The sequence below is a fragment of the Hakea prostrata genome, chromosome 4, assembly GCF_041222555.1.
Source record: "Hakea prostrata isolate BN-2017 chromosome 4, UWA_Hpros_2, whole genome shotgun sequence".
In the NCBI taxonomy this organism is placed as follows: Eukaryota; Viridiplantae; Streptophyta; class Magnoliopsida; order Proteales; family Proteaceae; genus Hakea; species Hakea prostrata.
The window spans coordinates 50,047,614-50,061,523 of NC_142603.1; the positions used below are offsets into that span (position 1 = coordinate 50,047,614).

At 37.9% G+C, this 13,910-nt stretch overlaps 1 protein-coding gene across 1 annotated transcript in view; it reads right to left on the minus strand.

The window, feature by feature from the left end:
- Window positions 1-13,910, minus strand: part of LOC149019371 (disease resistance protein RML1A-like) — an 86,667-nt gene that overhangs the window by 67,547 nt on the left and 5,210 nt on the right. The window lies entirely within an intron of this gene.

Below are 13,910 nucleotides of genomic sequence, written 5' to 3' on the forward strand. Positions count from 1 at the left end.
ACCCTAAAAAGTTAGATGCAAGCCAATATTTTCTTTGGTAGGAGATGTAAACCAAATTTTTTTTTTTTAGGTAAGAGATGCAAACTAATGGCAATTAGTTACCTACTAACTATAGATATTTTATTCACAATTCAAAATCAAATAACAAAAATTGCAGAAGAAATAAAGAAACATAGAATATAAAATCAAATAAAAAGAATAAAAAAAAAAAAGAGAAAAAGAGAAACGATAAATAAATTGAGAAAGAGAAAGAGTACCTAATTGTGGAGTAGATTTTTTTTCCAAATTTTCTTAACCCATCGCTTATAGAAAGCGAAGAGAATAAATAGAAAGAAAGAAAAAGAAGAGAATAAATAAGAAGAAAAGATGAGAGAGGAGAGAGGATATAGAAGAGAATAAATAGGGATGGAAGAGTTACTTTCTAATTATGAATGACATTTTAATTTTTAAATACCTAATAAGATGTTTTTTCAAAAATTTCCTTTAACCATGTTTATAGAAACAGAAGAGAATAAACAGGAAGAAAAGATAAGAGAGAATAGTGGGGAGAATAAATAGGGATTGAGGAATTAGTTTTTAATTAGGAATGACATATGTGCCCATTATTTTACCTTTAAAATTTGTTCTCAATATTTGGGGGGGGCCAAATAGCGACATTTCACATATAGGAAGAGAAAAAAGTGAAAAAAACAAGGGAATTAAGGAATTTATATAAAAATTTTAAAAATCCCGGGGGGGGGGCCATGGCCCCCTCGGCCCCTTCACAGGTCTGCCCCTGATTCTAACGTTCCTGTAGAGAATCAAAAAAATGATACAAGATATGAATTAACTAATATGAGAAACAGAATATATGGTGAGCATATTTGATCATTGGTAACTATAACTAATACTCTTGACCCAAAAAAGGAAATACAACTGTTACTCCTCCTCAAGGTGGAGCATGCAGGTCACGAATGCCCAAGTTGAATTTTAGACGTGAAATTGATCACAACCAGGGGACTTGGTAAACAAATCCATGAGTTGATTAGCAGAAGTGATTTTTGCAGTTTAATTAGACCTTGTCATATTTTATCATGAATGACATGACAGTCTATCTCAATGTGCTTAGTACGTTCATAATATAACTAGACCAGTAGAAATGTGAAGGGACACCTGATTATGACATTATACGAGGATGGGCATTTTTTAATGGTAAACCGAGGTCTTGTAATAGGTATGAAAACCACATGATTTCACAAGTAACAACTGTCGTGGCTCAAATATTAAACTTTAGTAGATGAATGAGATATAGTAGATTCCTTCTTTGTTTTCCAAGAAATCAGACTAGAACTGAGAAGAATGCAATAGCCAAAATGAGTGAGATATAGTAGATTGCTACTTTGTTTTCCAAGAAATCGGACTAGAACCAAGGAAAATGCAATAGTCCATTGTGGAACATCGAGTCATTAGGGCAACTAGCCCGATCAAGTCAAAAAAAAGCATGTAAATGTAGATCCATTTGAGCATGAAGAAAGGCATATTGTCCGGGAGTACCTTTTAATTACCTCAATAAACGACGTGCATCATGCTTATGTGGTTGTCTTGGCGAATGCATAAATTGAGTTTATATGTTAACGGTATGGACAATGTCCCCAGATCATGTCAGATCTGGGGACAGTGTGGGAAATTAGCCACCAACAAAGTGACGATTGGTGATGGATCAAAGAGAATGGTGCTTGTGGAATTTGGAAAGCTTTAGATTTTGTTCCGTTGGAAAATCTCTTGGTTGAGAGCTAGTCATGCCACTATCATTGAGAACGTTAAAAGTATACTTTCTTTGGCAAAGGTAAAAACGCTGCAACTTCTATGGCAAGAAAGTGTTTTAGAGTTCCAACATCTTTGGTATGAAATTGCTCATTGATGCAAGTTTTAATAGCTTGGAGTAAAGTAGCATCAAAACCTGTTATGATGACGTCGTCAATGTAGACTAGAATGTAAACTAAAGCAGACTGTTGAAGAAGAACAAACAAGGGGTGATCAGCTTGAGATTGAGTGAAACCAAAACCAAATAGGGCAGTTGATAACTTGGAAAACCAACTATGGGATGCTTCTTTGAGTCCATAGAACAACTTCTACAAATTGCAAACAGTATTTCCCCTTTTGACAATATCCATGTGGTGGTATCATGTAAACTTCCTCAAGAAGATCCCCATGCAAAAAGCCACTATTGACATCTATTTGAAGAACTGGGCATCCATGAGCTACTAAGAATGGTAAGGAGAACACATACAAAAACAAGTTTTGCGACAAGGGTAAATTTATCATGGTAATCAATGCCCTTAATTTGTGTATGTCCCTTAGCAACCAAACGAGTCTCATCGCTCAATAGAACCATCGGCCCATCCTTTGCTTTTGAAAACCCACTCGAATCTAATATTGTTGAGAAACAATATTTTGGTAGAATGTCTTATTGAACAATGATCCCAAGCCCTCTATTTATAATTAAGTGGAAAGTATACTATTACAAGGAATAGAATTTTACATGAATACAAACTCTAATTTAACTCCTATACAAACTCTAATCGAACTCCTAGTAGAATCCAAAACTCCCCCTCAAGTTGAGGCATAGATATTAGTCATGCCCAACTTGTCCACAATAGGAAGGAAATCTTTTTCTTTCAAACCCTTTGTGAAAACATCTGCTACTTGGTTTCAAGGAAATCTCTTTCTTTCAAACCCTTTGTGAAAACATCTGCTACTTGGTTTTCAGATCTTACAAAAGGCATGCAGATAAGCCCTTGTTCCAACTTTGTTTTGACAAAAAACCTGTCAATTTCAATGTGCTTAGTACGATCATGTTACCCCGGATTATTAGCAATACTAATAGCAGCCTTGTTGTCACAATATAGCATCATATGATTTGGAACTTGGATTCTAATATCTTGCAGCAAGCCTTTCAACCATAGTAGCTCACAAACTCCACAAACCATAGCTCTATATTCATCTTCGGTACTAGATAAAGCTACCACATTTTGTTTCTTACTTCTCCAAGTAACTAGATTACCTCCAACAAAGGTACAATAACCAGAAATTGACTTCCTGTCTAGAGATCCAGCCCAGTTTGCATTAGTGTATGCTTCTACTTTTAGATTATCAGTGGGTGATAGAAGTATTCCTTTTCCAGGAGTTCCCTTCAAATACTGTAGTATTCTGGTAACAGCATTTATATGAGCTAAATATCGATCATGCATAAATTGGCTCACTATCCTTACAGCATAAGCAATGTCTGGCCTGGTGTGGGACAAGTAAATAAGCTTCCCTACCAGCCTTTGGTATCTTCCTTTGTCCATTGGTTCTCCCTCTCTTTCTTTAAGTTTAGCTCCAGCTTCAATAGGGGTATCAATTGCTTTACACCCCAACATTCCCACTTCTGATAATAGATCTAGGACATACTTTCTTTGGGATAGGAATATACCTTTCTTTGATCGAGCCACCTCAATCCCTAAGAAATATTGTAACTTTCCTAGATCTTTAATTTCAAACTCTCTGCCAAAAGAATCCTTCAACTTTTGAATTTCTTCACCATCATTCCCTGTGATGATAATATCGTCTACATAGACAATGAGAAGTGTGATGTTAGTACCTGACTTCTTGACAAATAGTGTATGATCAGCATTGCTTTGCTTGTACCCAATAGAAGTCATTGCCTTCAGGAGGCGTCCAAACCAGCATCTAGGAGACTGTTTTAACCCATAAATTGACCTCTTCAACCGACAAACTTTCCCTGCAGTATTGTCATTGGAGAAACCATGTGGGATTTCCATATAGACTTCTTCTGCTAACTCCCCATGTAAGAAGGCATTCTTTACGTCTAGTTGGTGCAAGTTCTAGTCTTTCTTCACAACAGAACTCTGACAGTGTTTAGTTTCGCAACAGGGGCAAAGGTCTCCTGATAATCAATCACATAGGTCTGGGTAAACCCCTTTACAACTAGTCTAGCTTTCAACTTGTTGACTGGTCCATCCATATTTTATTTAACCACAAATACCCATTTGCAGCCGCTGGTTTTTTCCCTGGAGGAAGTGTAACCAGCTCCCAAGTGTCATTTTTCTTCATTGCCTGCATTTCCTCTATTATAGTTGTCTTCCATCTCTTATCAGCATAGGCTTCTTGCCAACTTTTAGGAACAGATACAGATGACAGAGAGGATATAAAAGCACGGTAGGAGTTAGACAAAGAATTATAAGAAACATATTTAGCTATGGGATGTTGAATACAAGATCTGATCCCTTTTCTAACAGCAATAGGAAGATCAAAAGAAGATACCTTAAGGGGAACAGTAGAATTTGATTATGGAGAAGGAGACTGAAGTGGTAATGTATCACCTTTCTCCACCTGCTTTAGCCGGTTGTAATTCTTTCTCTGATCAGTCTGCACCTCCTTATTCTAGTCAATTTGGTTTTGAAAGATCCCAACAGTGTGTCTCACAGGAATGGTCTCCCCCTGGCTAGGTTCTTCACATGGTTCAGAAAACGAAGGGGGAGGATTAGAGTCCTCAGGTATACTGGCCGAAGTCTCTCCCTGGTCAAGAAACTCTTCTGGGACTCTTAAGTTGTGTTGGTGTGTGATAGGAAGATCTAAAGTCGGAAAGAACGCCTCTCCTTTAGGACTCTCCCCCTGGAGAAGTGTATAGTAAGGGCACGACTCATTAAAAATTACATCCATGGATACAATGGTTTTCCGGGAAGGAGGATGATAACATTTGTACCTTTCTTGAGTAGCAGAATACCTCAAAAATATGCAGCGTAGGCCGCGAGGAGACAGCTTACTTTGGTGGGCTATGATTCTAGCATAACACACGCATCCAAAAACCTTTGGGGGAATAACAAAAGAAGAGGTTCCCTGAAGAATCTCATTAGGACATTTAAAACCAAGTATCCTACCGAGCATCCTATTCATAAGGTAGAAGCAGTGAGTATAGCATCACTCCAGCATTGGTCAAGTACATTATAGCAATCATAATGGAACGGGCTATCTCTAAGAGATGCCGATTCTTCCTTTCGGCAACCCCATTTTGGGCAGCCGTATCAACGCAACTGGTCTGGTGTATTATGCCAGAGTCAGAGAGATATCTCTGAAATTCACCATCAATATACTCTGTGCCATTGTCACTGCGAAGGATCTTCACAGTGGCATTGAACTGAGTTTTAATCATATTATGAAAATCACGAAAGCATCGGAAAACCTCATTTTTTTGTTTTAAAAGATAAATCCATGTAGAATGAGAGTGACAATCAATAAAAGTAACAAAGTACCTATAGCCAGTAATAGACACACGTCGGCAGGGACCCCACACATCAGTATGAATTAACATAAGGGGAATAGTTTTTCTATTATGAAGAGAAGGTAAATAAGTAGAACGAGTCTGCTTCACAAAAATACAGGCTTCACAAAAAAAATTATCCTCACTACAAGAAGAAACCAAATCAGGAAATATTTTCTTAAGAATTCCTAGAGGGGGTGACCTAGCCTATGGTGCCACTGATGAAGGTTTGATATTATCGAATGGACCGGATTAGAAGATGTAGTCAAAGCGAAGCAGGATCCTTCAATCAGCTCGAGCAAATAAAGTCCATTGTCTAGTTTACCATGTCCAATCTCCTTCCCCGTGACCAGATCCTGGAAGACACAGTAAGATGGGAAAAAATCACTTTACAATTCAAGTCATGTGTAAGACTACTGATAGAGAGAAAGTAAGTAGAGAAAGAGGGAACACGTAAAACTTTAGACAAAGAAAGTGATGGAGAATGATGGAGAATGTTGAATGGTCCCTTTTCCAGCAATGGAAGAATAGGAGCCATCAACAATTCGAACTTTATCCTTTCCAGAAGTTGGAGAATATTGTAAGAAAGAGGAGGATAAACATGTCATATGATCTGTGGCTCCTGTATCAATGATCCAAGGAGTAGAAACTGAAGAAACTTGAAAGCCTGTAAAAGTCTTACCTGAAGTAGCAAGGTAGGAGTTGGTATGGGTAGTAGATGAAGCAGTGGTAGAGGCTGTATCGACAATAGAAGACTACAGAAAACGTCGCAGAGTAGCGAACTCCTCCTATGAAAAACCAACATCTGCAATGGGTGTGGTGGAAACTGTCTCAGAAAGATTAGCCTTTTGTTTTCCTTTTCTTTGTGCTCTTTTTCGTACAAAATCAGCAGGCTTCCCATGCAGTTTCCAACAATTTGCCTTGGTATGATATGGTTTGTGACAGTGCTCACACTTGACAATCTCCTTAGCCGGATCAGATTTAGTGTGAACAGACTGTAAGGCTGATTTCTCCATAATAGGAATATGAAGCATGGCTAAGCGACGACTTTCCTCACATTGAAGAAGAGCATAAGACTGTTCTAGTGTAGGAAAGGGAGAACAACTTAAGACTTGTACTCTAATTTGATCCTACTCCACATTTAAACCTGCCAAGAAGTCATATACCCGAATCTTATCAATGTGCTTCCTATAAGTAGTCACATCATCTGGGTTAGTGGGATGATAATCTCCATAATGATCCAACTCCTGCCAAAGAGATTGCAACGTGGCACAATATTGGGCCACAGTTAGTTCCTTTTGGTAGTCTCATGAAGCTTCTTTCGTAGCTCATAAACCTGTGTATCATTCCCCAACTGTCCATATGTTTCAGTAGTAGCCTTCCAGATTTGGGCTGCAGTATCAAGTAATAGATATCCACGGGTAATATTTGGAATCATGGAATTAAAAAGAAATGACATAATAAGAGAGTCATTCGAGATCCATTTATCCTGTGAAACTCCTGTGGTAGTAGGTTTGATAGTGGTGCCCTTAATATATCCAACAAGTCCTCTTCCAGCAATAGTCAGGTAAGCAGATCGGGACTAGATCAAATAATTTGTCCCATCAAAGCTTACCGAAAGAGGATAAAGAATGGGGTAATGTAAAGAGCCAGTGGAAGCAGGAGTACCATCAATAGTTGTTATGTTGACAAAATTATCTGTAGTTCTTCCGTCTTCAACCTTTCGAAGTAGCAAAAATGTTGCAGAATGCAATAGCCGAACAACCCAAAACAATTCTAAGTAATAATAACACGTAAAAGTATCTCCTCCGGGTTACCTCAAATTCGTATATTGTTGAACCAAAGTACACCAGGAAAGTTTCTAGGAAAGATTGGAGGGACACAATCGGTCCGCTTAAATACCAGACTTCTTAGACAAAATTTTCCTATACATGCACTTAATCATCCGATTTACATTTCCAGGATACCCGAAAAGAAAACAAACACGGTCCAAAGAGCAATGGATCCAAATACTCCTTTTTTTTCTTTTTTGGGAAAATGACAAATACGTTCCTAACAAATCTGAATTTACAATAAAGTCCCTGAAATTATGCAAATTTACACATAAGGAATTTACACATAAGTCCCTAAAACTGTGTAAATTTGCAAATAAGTCCTTGAAAACTTATAAATTTTCAATTAGGCCCCTAAAACTATGTGTATTTACACATAAGTTCCTAAAAAATTGTAAATTGTCAAGTAAGCCCCTGACAATATGCAAAATTACCAAAATATCCCTGTAATAATTTAAATTTACAAAACCAAACCCCTCTAACCTACGATAGTTGTTCTGTGGAGGAGAAGGGAGGAGAAGGGAGGAGGAGAAAACCTGGTTCAATTCAAAGCAGGACAACTTTTTCTCTTCTACTTGCCTCTTTTTTCTTCTCCTAATTGAACTTAGGCTCTGATACCATGTTGAGAAACAATATTTTGGTAGAATGGTTTATTGATCAATGATCTCAAGCCCTCAATTTATAATTAAGTGGAAAATATACTATTACAAGGAATAGAATTTTACATGAATACAAACTCTAATTGAACTCCTAGTAGAATCCAACAAATACCTTCTTGCCAGGTGGTATGGAACAAGAGACCAAGTATTGTTGTGCTCATTCTGCATGGCATCATGCCACTCATTATGTTTCATGGCTTGGGCAAAACGGGTAAGCTCAATAGTGACAGTTACAGTAATGAGAAAAGATAAGTGAGAAGGAAAAAAACAATGGTAACTTAAGGAACATGCAAGGGGATGATGCATACCTTGACCAACAGTTGAAGACGATTTTGCTTCGGCAAAAAGGCAAATAGTAATCTTTTAAATTACTTGGTTTGTGACGAGTGCGTAAGGGGTGTGTGGAAGGAGGAATTGGAGAAGTGGTGGTAGTCATTGGTGGAAGGTATACTCACTATGGATAGAGTTAGTGAGAAGATTAATGAGGGCAGGAGTGGAGGTTTGTTATGGAGAAGGAGGATATGTATTATAGTAATTTTAAATGGGGGTGGGGGGGGGGGTAAAGAAAACACATAAGATGGTGAGGTCATAGGTGATAAAGGTAGGGGAAATGGTCTCATGAAATACATCATTACAAGAAACATAGATGGCTTTTGAGGAAATGTCATTAATTTGGAAACCCTTTTCTCCATAAGGATTCCCAATGAAAATGCTAGGAGAAGCATGTCAATCAAATTTATGTTTGCTGTTTATATTAAGACCAAAACAAAGGCATCCGAAGACTTTAAGGAGAGAAAAATATAGGTTTTTGGTTCAAAGGATTTCATGAGGAATTTTGCTTGGAGTATAGGGGTTCGTAAGTAGTTAATTAGGTCGGTAGCAGTGAGAACTCCTCCACTCCAAAATTTAAAAGGTAAATTTGCTTGGAAACGAAGGGCTTTATCAATTTTTAGAAGGTGGTAGTGTTTCAACTCCAACAATTTGTTGTGGGGTGTCAGCACAGCTAGATTGTTGAACCACACCTAAGGAATGGAAAAGAGTGAGGCATCCTTACTGAAAAAAAAATACTCACATGCATTATCAATGCAAATTTGATGAATTGAGTTCGATCCATGGTGAAAAAAATAACGAATTAAGGAATTAGCTTCAGACTTATTAGTCATTAAATAACCCATATGCCACATGAGTAATTGTACATCATAGTAAAGAAATATCGAGCCCCATAAAGCTAGCAGGTATTATAAGGACCCCAATTATCTAGATGCACCAATTCATAACATGATTTAGTAGAGATCATACTAGAGGAAAGTGGTAAGTGGGTTTGTTTTGCTAGTGAGCACATAGTGCAAGTGCATTTATTAGAAAAACATATAGTAGTACTTGAATTCTTGAATTTAGGGGAAATGCAAAAAGCAAGATAATTAACCAAAGAGCCAATGCCAATATCAAATGGGAACCAGGGGGAGTCGCAAAAGCCATGGGAAGGGATGATTCTAGATGATAGAGACCACCAAATCTTTTACCTGTTTCAAATGTTGTCTTCATCCGTTGGTCTTGAAAAAGGCAACAATCATGAAGAAAAGGAATATGGCAGATGGATTGGGTGGTAAGTTTTACTAACAACAAATTGTATTCAAATGAGGGGACATGTAAAGACATTAGATAAGATAACATTTGAAAATAAATGAACAGTTCCAACAATTGTAACTGGTTAATTAGATCGATTAGGTAAACAAATAAAAGAACGAGGTGTTGATGGGGTTTATGATGAAAATAATTTAGAGTCTGAAATCATATAGTTAGTTAATTGCATCGGCATCAATTATCCAAAAAGAGGAATAAGGCAATGATACAAAAGTACCTGCGAAATTAGTTAATTGGAAGAAGAGAAAGAAGCTACTTGATTTGTTCACTTGTTATTATAGGAGGGATAGAGACAAATGTTGCTAGTTCGAGGAGTGAGACATACTCATAGCAATATATTGAGGAGAAAGATGTCCATGTGGTTGAACCATGTCTTGTCATTTTCTGTATTTTTTTTGTTTATTTTTTTGTTTATTTTTATCTCCTCCTTCCTCCCATCACCCAACCACCCAAAAACCAATACACAATTATAATAATGTAAACCAATATACTCCTCCTTTTAACTATAAATTTTGCCCTTTCTACTCCCCCCCCCACCCCAACCCAACCCGGGTGTTGGTTGTTTGGGGACGAGAGGAAGAGAGGGGGGGGGGGCACCCCCACCACCAACCCCCCCCCCCCTCCCCCCCTCTTCCCCTAACTTTAAAAAATAACATAAAACCTTTCCTCTCCCCCCCCCCCCCCCCCCCTTCTCTTCTTTTTCTTTTCCCCCCCCCCCCCCCCCCCCCATTTTCTTTGCCCCCCCCCCCCCCCCCCCCCCCCCCCCCCCCTTTTTTTAAACCCCAATACTTCTTTAGAGCTGAAACGTGCACGAAGTACTTTCTTTAAGGTATTTAGACACCCCGAATTGTGCAATACGGGTTCTAAAAGTGTCTTCACCCCAAGATCAGTCAGCCCAAACCTTTAAGGTTGCACCCCGAGAAAAGGTTTACTCAAGGTATAATCGGGTTATGTTCACCGCTTACGCCGGGAGAGAGAGAGAGAAAGAGGAGGAGGATTTTCATGTGTCAAGAATGAGCACGAAATGGAGTTTATATAGAGCCCCAAAGGTCAGGGGGTTTGGGGGAAGGGTACCTTTCCCCAAGTCCCCAAGTCCCCAAGTCCCAAGTCCCAAGTCATATAGATATATTAATATTAATATATATATCTATCTATATAATCATGGCAGGGTCACTATAGGGTATCAAGTAAATTAATAATACCTGGGCTCTTACTATATAAAAACCACATAATCAGATCCTCTCCACCCGATGTGGGACTAAATAAAACCATGGATAAAAGACACAATTAAAATAAATAAAATATTTATATAAAGTTTTAAACATATTTACAACAATCCCCCACAATGGTTAAAACTTCAAATACAAAGGCTGAAGACTCAAGCAGCAGTGAACACATTAGACACAATAGGACACTTCGTTGTAGATGTCTTTCGGACTTGAATCTACACTAGATCTGATAAAGCACGCTACAGAGTACCGGTGAAGTCTGACTTCTTGAACCTATCCTCTTCAGTGTAGCTGGCTACTTCACCATTCATATCCAATTGGTCGACCTTCTTAACAACCCCTTTATAAAGAAAAATAGATATTTTTATCGGCCTTGTCTCGAATCTTGGTCTCACGAGATATTTAAGGAACTTTACCCTGTAATATTTCCAACTGAAGGCGGCCTCACCCTCTATATCTGTTTTTAGGTCAGCATTAGGTGTGCACCACATTCGACACACCCCCACATTTCGTGAGCTATGCTTGATTAAGAGTCGATTACTCATCCTATCAACAATATGGTGGTACTACTTTACTATAATTATTCGTAATGGGTATAGTAGTACAAACAGGTCATCTAGTGACTTCGTTGCTTACCCTTTGAACCTAATTCAGGATTTAACCTCTTCACATAGGTTGGGTGTCCGTCACATGACCTATGTCACAGGTCTTGATCCCATTCCCATAAGTGCTTCATTAAAAGCTCTTGTAGGCATAGCTTTAGTGAACATATCAGCTAAATTCTCCTATGATTTCACGTAATCAATTGCAATTGTTCCTTCATCAATATATTGCCTTACAAGATTATGTCGAAGACGTATGTGTCTTCTTTTGCCATTATATACCCGATTCTTGGCTCTTCCTATAGCTGCTTTCATGTCACAAAGCGGCGATATAGGTGGCATTGGTTTGGGCCATAGAGGTATATCTGCAATCATGTTTCTAAGCCATTCAGCTTCACTTCCAGCCTTTTCCAAAGCTACAAATTCTGCTTCCATTGTAGAAGATGTTCCACATGATTGCTTAACTGACTTCCATGAGATTGCTCCTCCACCTAGCATAAAAACATACCCACTTGTAGCTAGTGTTTCTCTTGAATCTGAGATCCAATTAGCATCACAGTGTCCATCCAAGACAGAGGGATTTCCACTATAGTGAAGTCCATAATGCATAGTACCCTTAAGATACCGAAGTAATCGTTCAATTCCAAGCCAATGCTCTTTACTAGGATTATGAGTATGCTGGCTCAATTTTCCAACTGTTAGAGCAATATCCGGCCTAGTACAGTTCATCGGATAATTCACGGATCCAATAATCCGTGAGTATCTCTTCGATTTCTTGGTTCTCCAATATTTTTCTGAAAATTACTTTCCATAGTTAAAGGAGTTTTGAACGAACCAGAATCATAAAAACCAAACTTCTTAAGCATATTTTCCACATAATGAGCATGAGAGAGTATAATTTCTCTTTCTTTTCTGATGATTCTAATTCCCAAAATTACATCAGCAGTGCCCAAATCTTTGGTGTCAAATAAAGACACTAGCAGTTTCTTAGTTTGATTAACTATTTCTAGGCTTGTTCCCATGATCAACATGTCATCTACATAAAGTAGAATAAAAACACCCTTCCCTTGATGAAACTTACTATATAAGCACCTTTCGAATCATTGACACTAAAACCCTTTGAAATGAGAGCAAGTATCAAATTTCTCATGCCATTGCTTGGGTGCTTGCTTCAATCCATACAATGACTTGACTAATTTACAAACCTTATTAGGTTGACCAAGAGATACATAACCTTCTGGTTGTCTTATGTAGATCTCTTCCTCCAATTCCCCATTTAGAAATGCTGTCTTTACATCCATTTGGTGTATCACCAAATTGTAGATAGATGCAATAGCCATGAGTACTCTCACTGTAGTTATTCTTGCTACAGGTGCAAAGGTGTCAAAGTAATCTATGTCTTTCTTTTGCCTAAAACCTTTGACTACAAGTCTGGCTTTAAACTTATCTAAGGAACCATCAGGTTTCAATTTCTTTCGAAATATCCACTTGGTTTCTAACACCTTTGAACCTTGAGGAAGATTTACCAATTCCCAAGTGTGATTAGCTATGATGGAATCTAATTCACTCTTTATAGCTTCCTTCCAAAAGACAAAGATCCGGAGAAGTAACTCGCTTCACTATAAGTGAGAGGGTCATTGTCTATAAGATAGACTATCCACTCATCAGATGAAAATTTAGCTTTCCTTTGTCTTTTGCTTTTCCGTATAGGATTCTCATTTCCACTTGGAGTCAATATTATCTCATTTCCACTGTCTTGTGACAATTCATGAGATAAATCAGCGGTTGTAGCCAAATCATTTCCATGATTCATACTACTACTTCCAGACTCACTATCAAGTCTATTAAATTTAAAAGGAAATATTCTTTCAAAGAATTCAGCATCCCTTGTCTCAATTATTGAATTTTCCTCACAAATTTCTTCAATGGTTCTTATAACCATGCAACGGTATGCGTAAACTATGTACCGCATATCCTAAAAACACACAATCAATGGTCTTAGAACCAACTTTTCGCTTCTTAGGTTCCGGAATGGCCACTTTGACCAAACAACCCCATGTTCTCAAGTGTTTTACACTTGGTTTTCTTAAATACCATTTTTCATATGGTATCATTCCGCTTTTCTGTGGGGAATTCTGTTTAAAACATAACATGAAGTTAATATTGCATCCCCCCACAAGTCAAGTGGTAAGCCAGAACTTATTAACATTGCATTCATCATCTCTTTTAATGAACGATTTTTCCTTTCTGCTATCCCATTAGATTCTGGTTGATATGGGGCAGTGGTTTCATGAATAATGCCATTCTCTTCAAAGAATTTACTAAGGCTGAAATATTCTGACCCTCTGTCAGTCCTTAGCCTTTTTATCTTTCTTCCAAGTTGATTCTCCACTTCTGCTTTATAAGACAGAAAGGCATTGCAGGCTTCATTCTTAGATTTCAGTAGATATATCATAGTATATCTAGAACAGTCATCTATAAAGGTGATAACATACTTATTACCACCTCTTGATTCTTGTGATTTGAAATCACATAAATCACTATGCACTAGTTCTAGCAAATTCGTTTTCCTATCCACTGACTTATGAGGTTTCTTTGTAAATTTAGCCTCAACACAAATTTAACATTTAGTCAGTGGTGGT